Below are 14,492 nucleotides of genomic sequence, written 5' to 3'. Positions count from 1 at the left end.
AGGTTGGAGTCTGTTTGATTGAGTGTGTGGACAGGTGTCTTTTATACAGGTAACGAGTTCAAACAGGTGCAGTTAATACAGGTAATGAGTGGAGGATAGGAGGGCTTCTTAAAGAAAAACTAAACAGGTCTGTGAGAGCCGGAATTCTTACTGGTTGGTAGGTGATCAAATACTTATGTCATGCAATAAAATGCAAATTAATTACTTAAAAATCATACAATGTGATTTTCTAGATTTTTTTTAGATTCTGTCTCTCACAGTTGAAGTGTACCTATGATAACAATTACAGACCTCTACATGCTTTGTAAGTAGGAAATCCTGCAAAATCGGCAGTGTATCAAATACTTGTTCTCCCCACTGTATATGGGGGATACAATCTTCCCAGCTCTGCAGATTTTGCTGCGAAGAGACAGAATCATTAGATCATTTGTTTTGGTACTGTCCATTTGTAGCTTGTTTCTGGTCACAGGTCCAGGAATGGCTGAAGGATTGCAATATTTACCTGGAGCTAACCCTGCAGATAGCACTACTGGGTGATCTGAAAAGTCATAGTCAATCGATCAATAATATAATAATACTTTTAGCAAAAATGTTTATTTTTAATTTACAATCTGTAGAAACAATGAGAATAGAAGGGTTCAGAACTTTTGTGAAACATCATAGTACAGTTGAGAGATATATGGCAAGTAGAAATCCAATATGGATGGTGTTAAGAGATAGATGGGAGGGGTTGAATGGAGATGAAGGTTGGGACTAGTAAAACTAATAACAACAAAATAACTAATGTTAAACATACTGTGTCCATAATAATAGGTTGAGAACTTTTGTGAAAAAGAGCACAGTTAGAAAGATATGGCATATAGAAGCAAACCGGATGGACATCATGAAAATGATTGGAGAGGTTGAGGGTAGAGGAAGTTCAGGAGTAAAAACAAATTAAATTGAATTATTGTAAAATTGACTGCATCCATAAAATGTATATAGTATGTATAAGCTGGAAGTAGAGGCCTAAGCGTTTAGGAGAGGGGTGGTGGGGTTGGAAAGTAATAAAGGAAAATACATTTTTTAAATGGATATGTGTGTATATATGTGATATGTGTATATATATATATATATATATATATATATGTATTTATATGTATGTATTTGTATATGTGTATATATATATTTATATATATATATTTGCAGGGGGGACATATGGGGGATTGGAAGTGATGCAAACAAGTACATTGATGGAAGTTACAATCTATAAGAAATATTAAAGCTGATCTACCCCCCAAACAAACAAACAAAGAAAAAAAAACAGTTGAACTGCAACAGATAATATTTGTTGGGGCATTTTGATGGTGGATTTCCTTTTTGATCTGCCTTATCCTGTCTGATTCAGCACCAGGGACAAGTTGATAACTGTGCGTTACCATCCCGCTAAATGTTGATGTTGGGTATTAGTGCAGGGCGTGGAGGGAGATCAAGCCTTTTCACCCTGAGCAAAATGATTTGGTCCTGGAGGAGTGGAGGAGTGTATGGGGACGGGGCGCAGCAATCCCCTTATTTAGACTGGGGCGGCGGGACTCAACACAGGGGTTAAGTGACTTGCCCCAGGTCACTCTGGAAGTAATTTACTCAGGGTGGATTTTCTCACCTAAACCTCCTCAACTCCTTCTCATACTATGAGGGCCTCTTTGGCTTCCTGGGCTACCTCCCAAATGGTACCCCAACTATACTGAATATAAGGTGGTCATTTCAGCCTCTGTTTGTCAAATAGCTGTGTAACAGTCAAATAGGACTTTAAAGACAGCCTAAAGCACGGGTACGTAAACAACACTTTTGACAACAAAACTACTGTAATTAGGAAAAGCTCATTTTTGAAAACAAGATAAACAATTCTGAAACATTCCCCCCCCCCTCAAATTCCCTCGCTCTTCACTCTTCGAAGAGTTAGCTTGATTCCTATAGCTCAAGTTCTAACAACCTAAACAAGTTGTAGGAATATAAACAAGTTAAATGTATCCGTAAAACAGAAACATCCATTTTTATTGATAAAAAACCAGGTTGTGATCATGTGATTAGTCTCTATCTGAGACACGTGGAAGGGAGGAAGGCCAGTCCATTCTTATTGTTCATTTAAACTTTAGTTCAGAGTTCTTTTCTGATAATATAGTCTCTTTCCACTGATTGGTTTTGTATGGCTGGTTGAGATGCGATGCCCCCCGGTCCCCTGGAAGAGGAGGTGAAGGGAGAAGAAGCCAGAATCCATCCGATCTAATGAATAAGAAAGGGCCTTGGTTAAAATGGGACTGGTTTGTCTCTTCATGGGTCCTTTTTATTCAGCTTTTAGAAAGACGAGGAGAGGAGAGAGAGGAGGAGGCCTGATTGATAAATCCCCTCCCTTACCCATCCTGTGCGCCTGGTGACCCCGGAGTCATCAAGTACAATGCCCCGCATCTTAAGTTTCTAAATCTCCGCTTGAAAAATAGAAGGAGCAAATTTGTGTCCATTATGGGAGTTTTGACGCGTCACTACTGGGGTCATTATTTAGAGCCTGCATGCCCAGCGGGCTACCAGCAGCTAACTGCGCCCAGGATTTTATTGTCCAATTGATCCGCCTCCCCCGACTCCCACTACCCTCACCCCCTCCTCCCCTATCTTCCCTCTCAACCCCATCCACCCCCTGAATCAGCAGCTTCCAAACGGCCCTCTCTCTCTCTCTCTCTCTAATCTCACTTGTTGCGTCCTCTTATAGCAGCTAGCAGCGGAAGCATTTCTCTCTCCAGTCCATACACAACCAGCCAACGCCTCAGGCCCTTACCCCTTCTCCTCTCCAGTCCATACACAACCAGCCAACGCCTCAGGCCCTTACCCCTTCTCCTCTCCAGTCCATACACAACCAGCCAACGCCTCAGGTCCTTACCCCTTCTCCTCTCCAGTCCATACACAACCAGCCAACGCCTCAGGCCCTTACCCCTTCTCCTCTCCAGTCCATACACAACCAGCCAACGCCTCAGGCCTTACCCTTCTCCTCTCCAGTCCATACACAACCAGCCAACGCCTCAGGTCCTTACCCCTTCTCCTCTCCAGTCCATACACAACCAGCCAACGCCTCAGGTCCTTACCCCTTCTCCTCTCCAGTCCATACACAACCAGCCAACGCCTCAGGCCCTTACCCCTTCTCCTCTCCAGTCCATACACAACCAGCCAACGCCTCAGGCCCTTACCCCTTCTCCTCTCCAGTCCATACACAACCAGCCAACGCCTCAGGCCCTTACCCCTTCTCCTCTCCAGTCCATACACAACCAGCCAACGCCTCAGGCCCTTACCCCTTCTCCTCTCCAGTCCATACACAACCAGCCAACGCCTCAGGCCCTTACCCCTTCTCCTCTCCAGTCCATACACAACCAGCCAACGCCTCAGGCCCTTACCTATACGGCTACGCCTCCCCTTCCTCTCCTTCTCCCCTCCTCTCCTTCTCCCCTCCTCCCCTTCTCCCCTCCTGTCCTTCTCTCCTCCTCCCCTCTCCTCCCCTCCCCTCCCCTAACTAACCCTTATTTATCAGCACTACGCTATTTGTTGTCTTCGCATAGTTCCACAATTCATTAAAAAAGGAAAAGGGGGAGTTGTGGAGAGAGATAGACAGAGAGAGAGAAGCTAGAGGGGGTGTGGGAAGGAGGAGGAAGGCAGTAGAGGGGGGAAGGGATTAGGATGACTTCTTGAACACATTTTTTCCCCTTTTGCTGCAATTAAACAAAGTAGGCCTGTGATTAGTGCAGTGCGGGGAGCAGGGAAAAAGACACCCTTGAATCCCAATGGAGGGACCTGACTGAGCATTATTGACTGACAATGCCCCAGTTTATTGCTCAAACCTGCTTACCCTCCTGCATGGTAAACCATGGGAACTCCACTCAGGTGGAAACTGGTTCTTCTTTTCTCTTTTTCTCCCTCCCTCCCTCCCTCCCTCCCTCCCCTCCTATGACCGCGGGAGCCCTCCAGGAGCACACAGGGTGGTGAAAGCTACACAACACCCCCCCAACACCCCGGTAACTGAGATGTTTACGATAATCTGGGCCTGTTTTTCTGTGCGTGAGTTTGCAGCTCGCACTTGTCTGTCGTTGTTCCAACGCAGTTAATGATGAGCTTCCTCCGTGTTTTTTCTTTGACACCCCTTCTCTCTCTCTCCTGTCCTCCTCCTCCTCCTCCTCCTCTCTTTTCTTAAGCGGCTGTTTAAGTGGAGAGGAGCGTCCCCCTCTGGCTCTTGGGAACGCTCTTGAGGGGGTCTCTCTCTCTCTCTCTCTCTCTCTCTCTCGCTCTCGCTCTCGCTCTCGCTCTCGCCTGGCATGGCTCTGTGTGCAATTGTACACTGCCGAGGGAAGTTTTAGGCAATTACAGATGTGACAGCCACCTGCAGGAGCAGCAAACCCCCCTACGGTCTCAGACAACTACCACCCACCCCACGGCCAAACCACCCACCCCCCGAACCGGCAGCTTCATGAATATGTGATGGCGTGATGATGTTGTGAATGGGGCCTGGGGCAGGAGAGGGGAGGAGGGGAGAGGAGAGGGCGATGGAGAGGGAGAGGGGTGGTGGTGGTGGTAGTGGTAGTGGTGGTGGGTTGGGTGGGGGGGGGGGCTGTAATAAGTCTCCCAGCTGGGGGTGGTGTTGTGGCCCCTGTCTCCCTGCGGCAGTCCATACAGGCAGCCCTCCAGGAGAGCTGACCCCGGGCCAGGGGCCCCCTGACGGAGGGGAGCTAAGGGGAAGAAGTAAAGAAGAGACAGGGGCGTGCAGAGCGCTCCCCGTAAATCTCTTGTTGGCCAATTTTACACATGATGTCTGGCCCAAAGGCCTGAGTGGCAGGCCTGACAGAGGCCTGATTTCATTTGATAACCTGCTTATTGAATGGGATTTAAATGAGTATTTCACATACAAATTACCTCTCGGATCCAGAACCACACAGATGAAAAGGCCCCGCTACTGACTGTCGCTTTACAAAACACAGATGTCTGTGATCTTCTGTAATTGTTTTGATGGGATATTTTTGTACATGTCTGTTCAGTTAGGCTATAACACTTTTTAAAGTGTGGTCAGGATTATTTCACATCCATGTGTCACTGTGTTTGATGTACATTACGTTATAGATTCAAATGTAACAAGTGACATCAATAAGGGATCATAGCATTCACCTGGTCAGTCTATGTCATGTAAAGAGCAGGTGTTCTTAATGTTTTGTACACTCAGTGTTTATGCACGCACACACACATACACACAAACACATACTGGTACACAAACTCTCACACACACACAGCCTCTGACATATGTTCTTATATGCGGACAACACAGCTGTGACACAGGAGCCCATCATGAGCAGCGTCGTCCAGGGTAGGGGAGGGAATGGCAGGCAGGGATGTTGGTAGAGCATGGCGTTTGCAACGCCAGGGTTGTGGGTTCGATTCCCGCGGGGGGCCAGTATGAAAAATATATATATATATGTATGCACTCACTAACTGTAAGTCGCTATGGATAAGAGCGTCTGCTAAATGACTAAAATGTAAATGTAAATGAGCACTGATCAAATGAAACATAGGAGGGAACACAGTGAAAAATGGTCCCTCTGAAAGTTGAGATTATTTAATGGTTTCTGTAGATCTCAATTGAATAAAGCCATAAGGACTATATCCAGTCATTCTCAGTGCTGGAACCAGTACAATGTAATAGATGAGGAGATCAAGGTTAACCAGACAGGAATAAGAGGAAACAGCATATCTAAACATGACAGATATGAGAGGAGACATAGCAGACAGAAAACAGAGCGGGTAAGAGATGAGAAGCAGTAAATTAATCGGGGGACAATATCTCCCGTCCCACAGCAGAGTAGAAAGTGCACCAGTCTTTATTTCCTGTAACAACTCAAGACAAACGACCACCAGTCGCTACATTAGTTCTGATAAAGGACAAGCAAGAAAGACAATGGCTTTCCATTTCTGATTTAATCAACCCTAGTGTGTGATGTATTTCTGATTTAATCAACCCTAGTGTGTGATGTATTTCTGATTTAATCAACCCTAGTGTGTGATAGAGGAGAGTGGGTGAGGGGGTTATAGGGGGGTGGGTGATGGGGTTAGAGGGGGGATAGAGGGGGTGGGTAAGGGGATAGAGGGGGGTAGGTGAGGGGGATAGAGGGGGGTTGGAGGGAAGAAGATGGGGGGGAGTGTGTAATTCCTCATTGTGGCGATGTTGATGGTATGATGAAATATACAAAGAGTAATAAAGAGCCTGCTGTCGCTATAACACTCTGCTCTGTTCTACTCTGCCACGGTATGGTGAGGAGGAGAGGAGAGGAGGAGGAGAGAGGAGGAGAGGAGAGGAGGAGGAGAGAGGAGGAGAGGAGAGGAGGAGAGAGGAGAGAGGAGAGAGGAGGAGGAGGAGGAGGAGAGAGGAGGAGGAGAGAGGAGGAGGAGGAGAGAGGAGGAGGAGAGAGAGGAGGAGGAGAGAGGAGGAGGAGGAGAGAGGAGGAGGAGAGAGGAGGAGGAGGAGAGGAGAGGAGGAGGAGAGAGGAGGAGGGGGGAGGGAGGAGAGAGAGGAGGAGGAGGGGAGGAGGAGGAGAGGGAGGAGAGGAGAGGAGGGGAGGACATGAGAGGAGAGGGGAGGGGGGAGGAGAGAAGAGGTGGAGAGGAGGAGGGGAGGGGAGTGGAGAAGGGGATAGGAGCGGAGGAGGGGAGAGGAGAGGAGAGGAAAGGAGAGGAGAAGAGAGGAGGATAGTAGGAGAGGAGGGTAGGGGAGAAGAGAGGTGGAGAGGAGAGGAGAAGAGAGGAGGAGAGGAGAGGAGAGGAGAGGGGAGAGGAGGGGATATGAGAGGAGAGGAGAGGAGGGGAGAGGTGAAGAGGAGGAGAGGATGAGAGGAGGGTAGGGTAGGAGAGAGGAGAGGAGAGGAGCGGAGAGGAGGGGAGAGGCAAAGAGAGGAGAGGAAGGGAGTTGAGAGGAGGAGGGGAGGAGAGGAGGAGAGGAGGGGTGGGGAGGAGAGGGGTGAGGGGTGAGGAGGAGAGGCAAAGAGAGGAGAGGAGGGGAGTTGAGAGAGGGGAGTGGAGAGGAGGGGAGGAGAGGAGGAGAGGGAAAGAGAGGAGAGGAGGGGAGTTGAGAGAGGGGAGTGGAGAGGAGGAGGGGAGTAGAGGGGGAGGAGAAGTGGGAGAGGAGTGGAAGGGGAGGGGAGAGGAGGAGTGGAAGGGGAGGGGAGGGGAGAGCATTAGAGGAGATTAGGAGAGGAGAGGAGATAAGAGGAGAGGAGAGGAGAGGAGGGGGGAAGAGGAGAGGAGGAGAGGAGAGAAGAGGAGGGGAGGAGAGGTGAGTGGAAGGGGGAGGTGAGGTGGGGAAAGGAGAGGAATGGAAGAGGGAGGAGAGGAGAGGAGAGGAGAGGAGAGGAGGAAAGGAGAGGAGGGGAGGAGAGGAGGGGAGGAGAGAGGAGGGGAGAGGAGGAGAGAAGAGGAGAGGTGAGGGGAGAAGGGGAGAGGAGAGGGGAGGAACCTGTGAGTTTGAAGCTGTGGACACAACATTATCAAAATACAGACTGATGCTCTGAATTAATTAGACCTGCATTCGGGAGGGCTGTGTGTGCATGTGTGTTTCTGTGTTATTGTGTGTGTGTGTGTGTGTGTGTGTGTGTGTGTGTGTGTGTGTGTGTGTGTGTGTGTGTGTGTGTGTGTGTGTGTGTGTGTGTGTGTGTGTGTGTGTGTGTGTGTGTGTGTGTGTGTGTGTGTGTGTGTGTGTGCAGCACGGCCACGGCCCAGCCTGATCTGGAGTCTCAATTTATTTTCCCTTTCCAGCTCATCCTTTACAGAAATGACAGTGTCTTCTTATTGATTTTACACTCAGAGATCAATCAGGTTTCCCCTGACTCTGGGAAAATTTACGCCCGACTCCCCACTCTCCTCTCCTCCCCACCGCAGAGCAAGGGCCCCAGCCACCATCTACACACACAGGGCCAGTGGAGCTCTAGAGGTGGTAATATATACCTCCCACTCCTCCTCTCTAACACACACACACAGACACACACACACACACAGCCAGCTCATCCCCAGTTTCTGTGTAAGGGACCATGACCGCAGCCAAAATAAGCTAATCTAGCAAGAGTGGTGGGATGGGATGAGGTGGAATCTCTCCTTGTTAACACTCAGCTCAGCCCAGACTCACAGTCTCTTCTCCGGCCCACATCTCACTCCCCTGCCCTGCCCCGCCCACATGTCACTCCCCTGCCCCGCCCACATCTCACTCCTCTGTCCTGCCCTGCCCACATGTCACTCCCCTGCCCCGCCCATATGTCACTCCCCTGCCCTCCCCTGCCCTCCCCTGCCTGCCCACATCTCACTCCCCTGCTCTGCCCACATCTCACTCCCCTGCCCTGCCCACATCTCACTCCCCTGCCCACATCTCACTCCCCTGCCCACATCTCACTCCCCTGCCTTGCCCTGCCCACATCTCACTCCCCTGCCCTGCCCACATCTCACTCCCCTGCCCTGCCCTCCCCTGCCCCGCCCCCATCTCACTCCCCTGCCCTGCCCCCATCTCACTCCCCTGCCCTGCCCACATCTCACTCCCCTGCCCTGCCCACATCTCACTCCCCTGCCCCACCCTCCTCTGCCCTGCCCACATGTCTCTCCCCTGCCCTGCCCACATGTCACTCCCCTGCCCTGCCCTTCCCTGCCCTGCCCACATGTCACTCCCCTGCCCTGCCCACATCTCACTCCCCTGCTCTGCCCACATCTCACTCCCCTGCCCTGCCCTCCCCTGCCCTGCCCACATCTCACTCCCCTGCCCTGCCCACATCTCACTCCCATGCCCTGCCCCCATCTCACTCCCCTGCCCTGCCCCGCCCACATCTCACTCCCCTGCCCTGCCCACATGTCACTCCCCTGCCCTGCCCACATCTCACTCCCCTGCCCTGCCCTGCCCACATCTCACTCCCCTGCCCTGCCCACATCTCACTCCCCTGCCATGCGCCGCCCCATCTCACTCCCCTGCCCTGCCCTGCCCACATCTCACTCCCCTGCCATGCCCCGCCCCCATCTCACTCCCCTGCCCTGCCCATGTCACTCCCCTGCCCCCCCTTCTTGCCCCCACATTACTAATGAGCTCAACATAGATGGAGGATGAGAATTGTTGATATGTGAGGGGTACAGTTCCCCCTGGGTAGTGAATGGTAATGGTTTCATCCCAAATGGCACCCTGTTCCTTATATAGTGCACTACTTTCGACTAGGGACCATAGTAGTGCACTATGTTGGTAATAGACTCAGGCTCAGCCATAGACAGGTGTCATCCTCCATCATTTGTTTGAGCATCTCCAGGTACAGAAGGCAACTGTCTTTAAATACCATGTCATGGCCCCATCAAATCAATGGTTGTTACCTGTCTTCCTGATGTTCAGACTGTTTCCTTTTGTAGACAACAAACACATTTGGAAGTCCCCTCATGATTAGTCCATCTGCATCCAGTGTTTAGTAAATAAAGGAACAGTGAGTGATTCCATACCCATGTATGCAGTGAAATTATCATCGTTAACAATCCCAGATGTAGCACGTCTAATGTCACTCATTGGGCTTTATATTCCTGTCTCAGATGTGTCCGTAGCACTGTGTATCTGGGACTCAGCAACACCTAACAAAATGGCCCCTTAGAGGTACACAACATGATGGAGTCTCCCTCTTAGAGTGAAAGGGGAAATGTTAGAGAGAACAAGAACAGAAAATGACAGGGGTACGTCTGTGGAGTAGACGCTGCTACAAGGTTGTTGTGATTCTGCCTGGGAGCAAATCAAGACGCTGGTGGAGGGGAAAACCAGTTACCAAGTGACCAAGAATGACAGGTCGGGGAGAATGTCACAGCAATTGTGAGGCCATCACTGGCAAGGCATCATGGGTGATTGCTTCATGCTCTTCTCTGCGACTCGTCAAGTCCATAGTCGGGGACAACCGCTCACCCTTGCCTCGTCCCTGGCCGAAACCTTTTGGCGCTGACATTTAAAGTGTTGATTTTTGAGCACTTATGCTAATTGTTGTAATTTTCCTGATGAAGCGACCGTTCTGATACCTTGATGCGGCCAAGATAGTTTTACATTTTCTATGCTGGTCCTCTTTGCCATTTGGTCTGTGTAGTGTCAGCTCGGAGTGCTACTGAAAGCAGACAAAATTGCAAGCAAATTGCATCAGATTGCCAACATTGTGAAAAGATAAATTGCTTGCAAATCTATTTAAACCACTGGCCTATTTTCATCAGCTACGGTACTTGGTATTCATGATTGCTTAATTGGCGACCTTTCCTATTGTGTAGAGCTGTATGGTGCGATGGAAAGCGATCTTTACCAAACCAATTACCCTGTTTTTCCTCCTCACTGCTACATTAGAGCTGTGATTGCGACGGCTAGTCCTTTGTAAATGAACTTTCAGATTTCCATGATATTTTTTTTTTTTTTTTTGGGGGGGGACTGATGGAGAATAAAGTGTCATTTGTTTGCTGTGATGTAGTGTTGTGAAGGCTCTTTGTTTGCTGTGATGTAGTAGTGTTATGAAGGCTCTTTGTAGAGGGATTGTCAGAGAGAATGGAGGCAGACAGAGTCGAGCCCTGTCTGTTTCTGACAGTTATTATCTAAGCACCATTTTATTTTCTCATGTGAGGGACTAATCAAAAGGTAGCATATTATAAGCCTTCATAAAACACTTTAAGGATTTTTAACAGTGTTATTTTTTTTGGGGGGATTTTTTTGTGCAGTTTTAATGAACCTTCAAACATCTTATTCATTTTATATCTGGTTACCTCTCTTTTAACAGTCTTCAATTACATGGGAAATGCTCTGCTGTGTTTGACTGTGTGGGTTTGTAGATAGGCCTATTGTACAAGTCAGTCTGGTCAATTTACAAGCAATTAATTGGCACTTCAGATGTTGAACTTATCATAGATGTTGTATTAGAAACATCATCCATGGCATCAAACAGCCAGAGGCTTTTAATAAATATCTTTATTCCTCAAATCAGGATGTTTTTGATGATTCTCTCTATCACACACACACACACACACACACACACACACACACACACACACACACACACACACTGCCTATTCACTCCACCAAGGCAGTCCAGGCTACTTTAGCTCTGTCTCTCTCATAGCTTTTGCATTGATCATCGCCTCACTCAAATAAATCCAACCCCTCATCATCAACCGTGCTAGAATGATAGATAGACACAGAAGTGATAGCATGTGCACCACGGGTGTAATCACTCTTCCCAAATACTGTAATATTCATTTTGTAATTGTACAGTTTTCCATCTAAATACTTTCAATCAATCAAATAGTCAGCCACAAAAATGCATCTTTATTCCCCTCAGCAATACGAGCTGTATGGTGATGAGAAAGGCTGTTCTCCGTCCTCTCTCTCCAGACAGACAGACAGACAGAGTGTTTTCTCCCCCCTCTCTCTCTCTCTTTCTCTCCAGACAGACAGACAGACAGTGTTTTCTCCCCCCTCTCTCTCTCTCTCTCTCTCTCTCTCTCTCTCTCTCTCTCTCTCTCTCTCTCTCTCTCTCTCTCTCTCTCTCTCTCTCTCTCTCTCTCTCTCTCTCTCTCTCTCTCTCTCCAGACAGGCAGACAGAGTGCTTTCTGCCCTCTCTCTCTCTCTCTCCAGACAGACAGACAGAGTGTTTTCTCCCCCCCCTCTCTCTCTCCAGACAGACAGACAGACAGACAGTGTTTTCTCCTTTCTCACTCTCTCTCTCCAGACAGACAGACAGACAGACAGACAGACAGACAGACAGACAGACATAGTGTTTTCTCCTCTTGCTCTATCTCCAGACAGACAGACAGACAGACAGACAGACAGACAGACAGACAGACAGACAGACAGACAGACAGACAGAGAGACACGCTGTGGGTGTGTATATTATAATATTCTTGTAGATGAAGTGAAACGTGCTGAACTAAGCCAAAGGGCTGTCACACAGACACACACACACACACACACACACACACACACACACACCAAACGGCTGTCATTCCGTTAACATATCTCCCTGTTAGAGAGGCCCAATAGAATTAACCCCGGATTAACCCACCTGGTCTGAGTGGAAGGTAATGGTGTGCAGGGCTAATGTGTGTGTGTGCCCTCTGCCAGGTACCGTGGGCTCTCCCTGGCACCGTTAGTGCCATCTGAGGGGCATCAGGACAGCATGGCCATCACTGTACAGCTGGCATCTGCGTGGCACTGCCAGGCAGAGAGACAGGGGTAGCTACTAGCTAATGTCCCCCATGCCATCCCTGTAGGCTCAACAGGATCACTGCTTTCTACCCTTCCCTGTCCACATCTCTGGAAACACAAGGAAGGACTTGTGAGTACTGTGACCTACTATTAATGTGACTGGTTTCTGCTAACTAAAACTATTGTACACTGTACACTCTATCTAACCCAGGGCTGTATCTAGGTTGGTTGCCCTGGTTGCTGTCTCAGATATGAAATAATGAACACAGTACAAGAAACATAGAAACAGATTATCCTGGACCTATTTAATTGGTTTCAAATAATCAATCCTTTAAATGATTTATAAACTCCTATTATGATCAATCTCATGAGTCATCTGCATGGTCAGGACGGTAATGAATTGAGGCTACATGTCTGTGTGGTGATTACAGCTGCTCTTTAACTACTGGTCTTCTCTGCAGCCTTGCCTTAAGGCACCATTTAAACACTGCTTCCTTCCTTCCTTCCTTCCTCTCTCCTCGCCCAGCGGTTCCACCCCTCGTCTGTCTGTCTGCCCCTCCATTTGAACTTGCAGGTAGGGGAACAGATGTGTATGCTGTCAGTCAGTGTCCTGATCAGACATCCAGTCAAACACAGAGACTGACAGGAGGATAGGAAAACCCAAAGAGGAAGCGATTGTTTAACGGACCAGGTAGGCGGTTGGAGCTCGATACATAACAAGGTGGTTCCCCGTCTCTTTGGCTCGCAGCTGTAATGGCTAGACTGTAATGACATCTAAATCCTCAGCCTGTTTGTCTAGAGAAAGGTTATGTCAAGAATAAACCATCTTTAACATAATTCTGGTTATCCCAGCAAACTAGACTGCACAGAGCATAAATCAACCTAGCCAGCAGGACCATGTGGCTTTATGGAGCAGTATGCACCACTAATACCACAGTATTTATTCTGTCAATACGTATGTCCCAAATGGTACCATAGTCCCCCTATGGACCCTGGTCAAATGAAGTGTTATATATAGGTAGTAGGGTGCCTTTTGGGAAACATGTATTGTCAGAATAAATGCTGTGGTATTAGTGGTGCATACTGCTCCAGAAAGCCACATGGTCCTGCTGGTTAGGTCATCAGAATATACTGCTAGCTATTTGCAAAAGCAGTGTCTTTGACCTTGGAAGACTTTAATCAAGAAGTATGGATTAACTGTTACAATGAATCAATGGGCCATAACATATATTGTGACAGTTTATTATGAGAGTTGTCCTTAAAGCATTGACATGTGTACAGTAGGTGATTGTCCACTGAATGAAGAGGAGATAGAAGAAGGTCAATGAAATGTGCCAGATAATAGAAAAACCCTGTAATGATATGAACAAGCCCACAATGCCTCTAATATCTCTAGTCAGGTAATATTATTGAACTGCGGTCTTATCCAACTACCATCTACCGCTATTATACGACTGAGAGTGAGTTGGGGGTATGAAATGGCGTTATGAATCCAGACAGAATTATGCGTGCATAACAAATCAACAGTATTAACTCAACGCTTCATTAGTCGTCTGTTTTTAAGTTTCTTTGAGGCTTCCGTGTAATTTCATTTGTCCGTATGGATTTCTGCCACGTTCCATCCATCTACTCTTCCACTTGGTCAATACCTGATAACAGTGCTGTCTGACAATCCTTCCTGTCCACCGCGTACTTAATATTTACTGATGCCCAGGCCTTATTAAAGCAAGATGAATCGCCCCCCGCTGCCATGGATTTCCTTTCAGTGCAGGTGGGGGGGGATTGTGTGAGAGAGGGAGAGAGAGTGGGATTGAGAAAGACAGGGAGGGAAGTTTGCGGGGGCCAGGCAGAATAACCGTGGCTGGTGGGGGAATCATCTTGTGGGCGGCTTCTGTGTGACTGGCTCCCTGCGGGGGCCTATAGCTCTGGAGCTGCCCCCAGTGTCAGAGGAGTTAGAGGAGAGGAGAGGAGAGGAGAGAGAGAGGAGAGGAGAGGGGGAGAGGAGAGGAGAGGGAGGAGAGGGAGGAGAGGAGAGGAGAGGAGAGGAGAGGAGAGGAGAGGAGAGGAGAGGAGAGGAGAGGAGAGGAGAGGAGAGGAGAGGAGAGGAGAGGAGAGGAGAGGAGAGGAGAGGGGGAGAGGAGAGGAGAGGAGAGGAGAGGAGAGGGAGAGGGAGGAGAGGAGAGGGGAGAGGAGAGGAGAGGGAGAGGAGAGGAGAGGAGAGGAGAGGAGAGGAGAGGAGAGGGGGAGAGGAGAGGAGAGG

At 48.7% G+C, this 14,492-nt stretch overlaps 1 long non-coding RNA gene across 1 annotated transcript in view; it reads left to right on the top strand.

Annotated features, from left to right (window-relative positions):
* Nucleotides 1-12,328, top strand: part of LOC121585718 — a 50,780-nt gene extending 38,452 nt beyond the window's left edge. Inside the window, exon 3 of the long non-coding RNA XR_006003890.1 lies at nt 12,149-12,328. This is a non-coding gene — a long non-coding RNA (uncharacterized LOC121585718). The remainder of the gene's footprint in view (nt 1-12,148) is intronic.
* Nucleotides 12,329-14,492: the final 2,164 nt, after the last annotated feature.

The sequence above is a fragment of the Coregonus clupeaformis genome, chromosome 17, assembly GCF_020615455.1.
Source record: "Coregonus clupeaformis isolate EN_2021a chromosome 17, ASM2061545v1, whole genome shotgun sequence".
NCBI lineage: Eukaryota > Metazoa > Chordata > Actinopteri > Salmoniformes > Salmonidae > Coregonus > Coregonus clupeaformis.
Note: the sequence above shows the minus strand (reverse complement) of the source record. Positions and strands in the feature narration are given on the sequence as shown.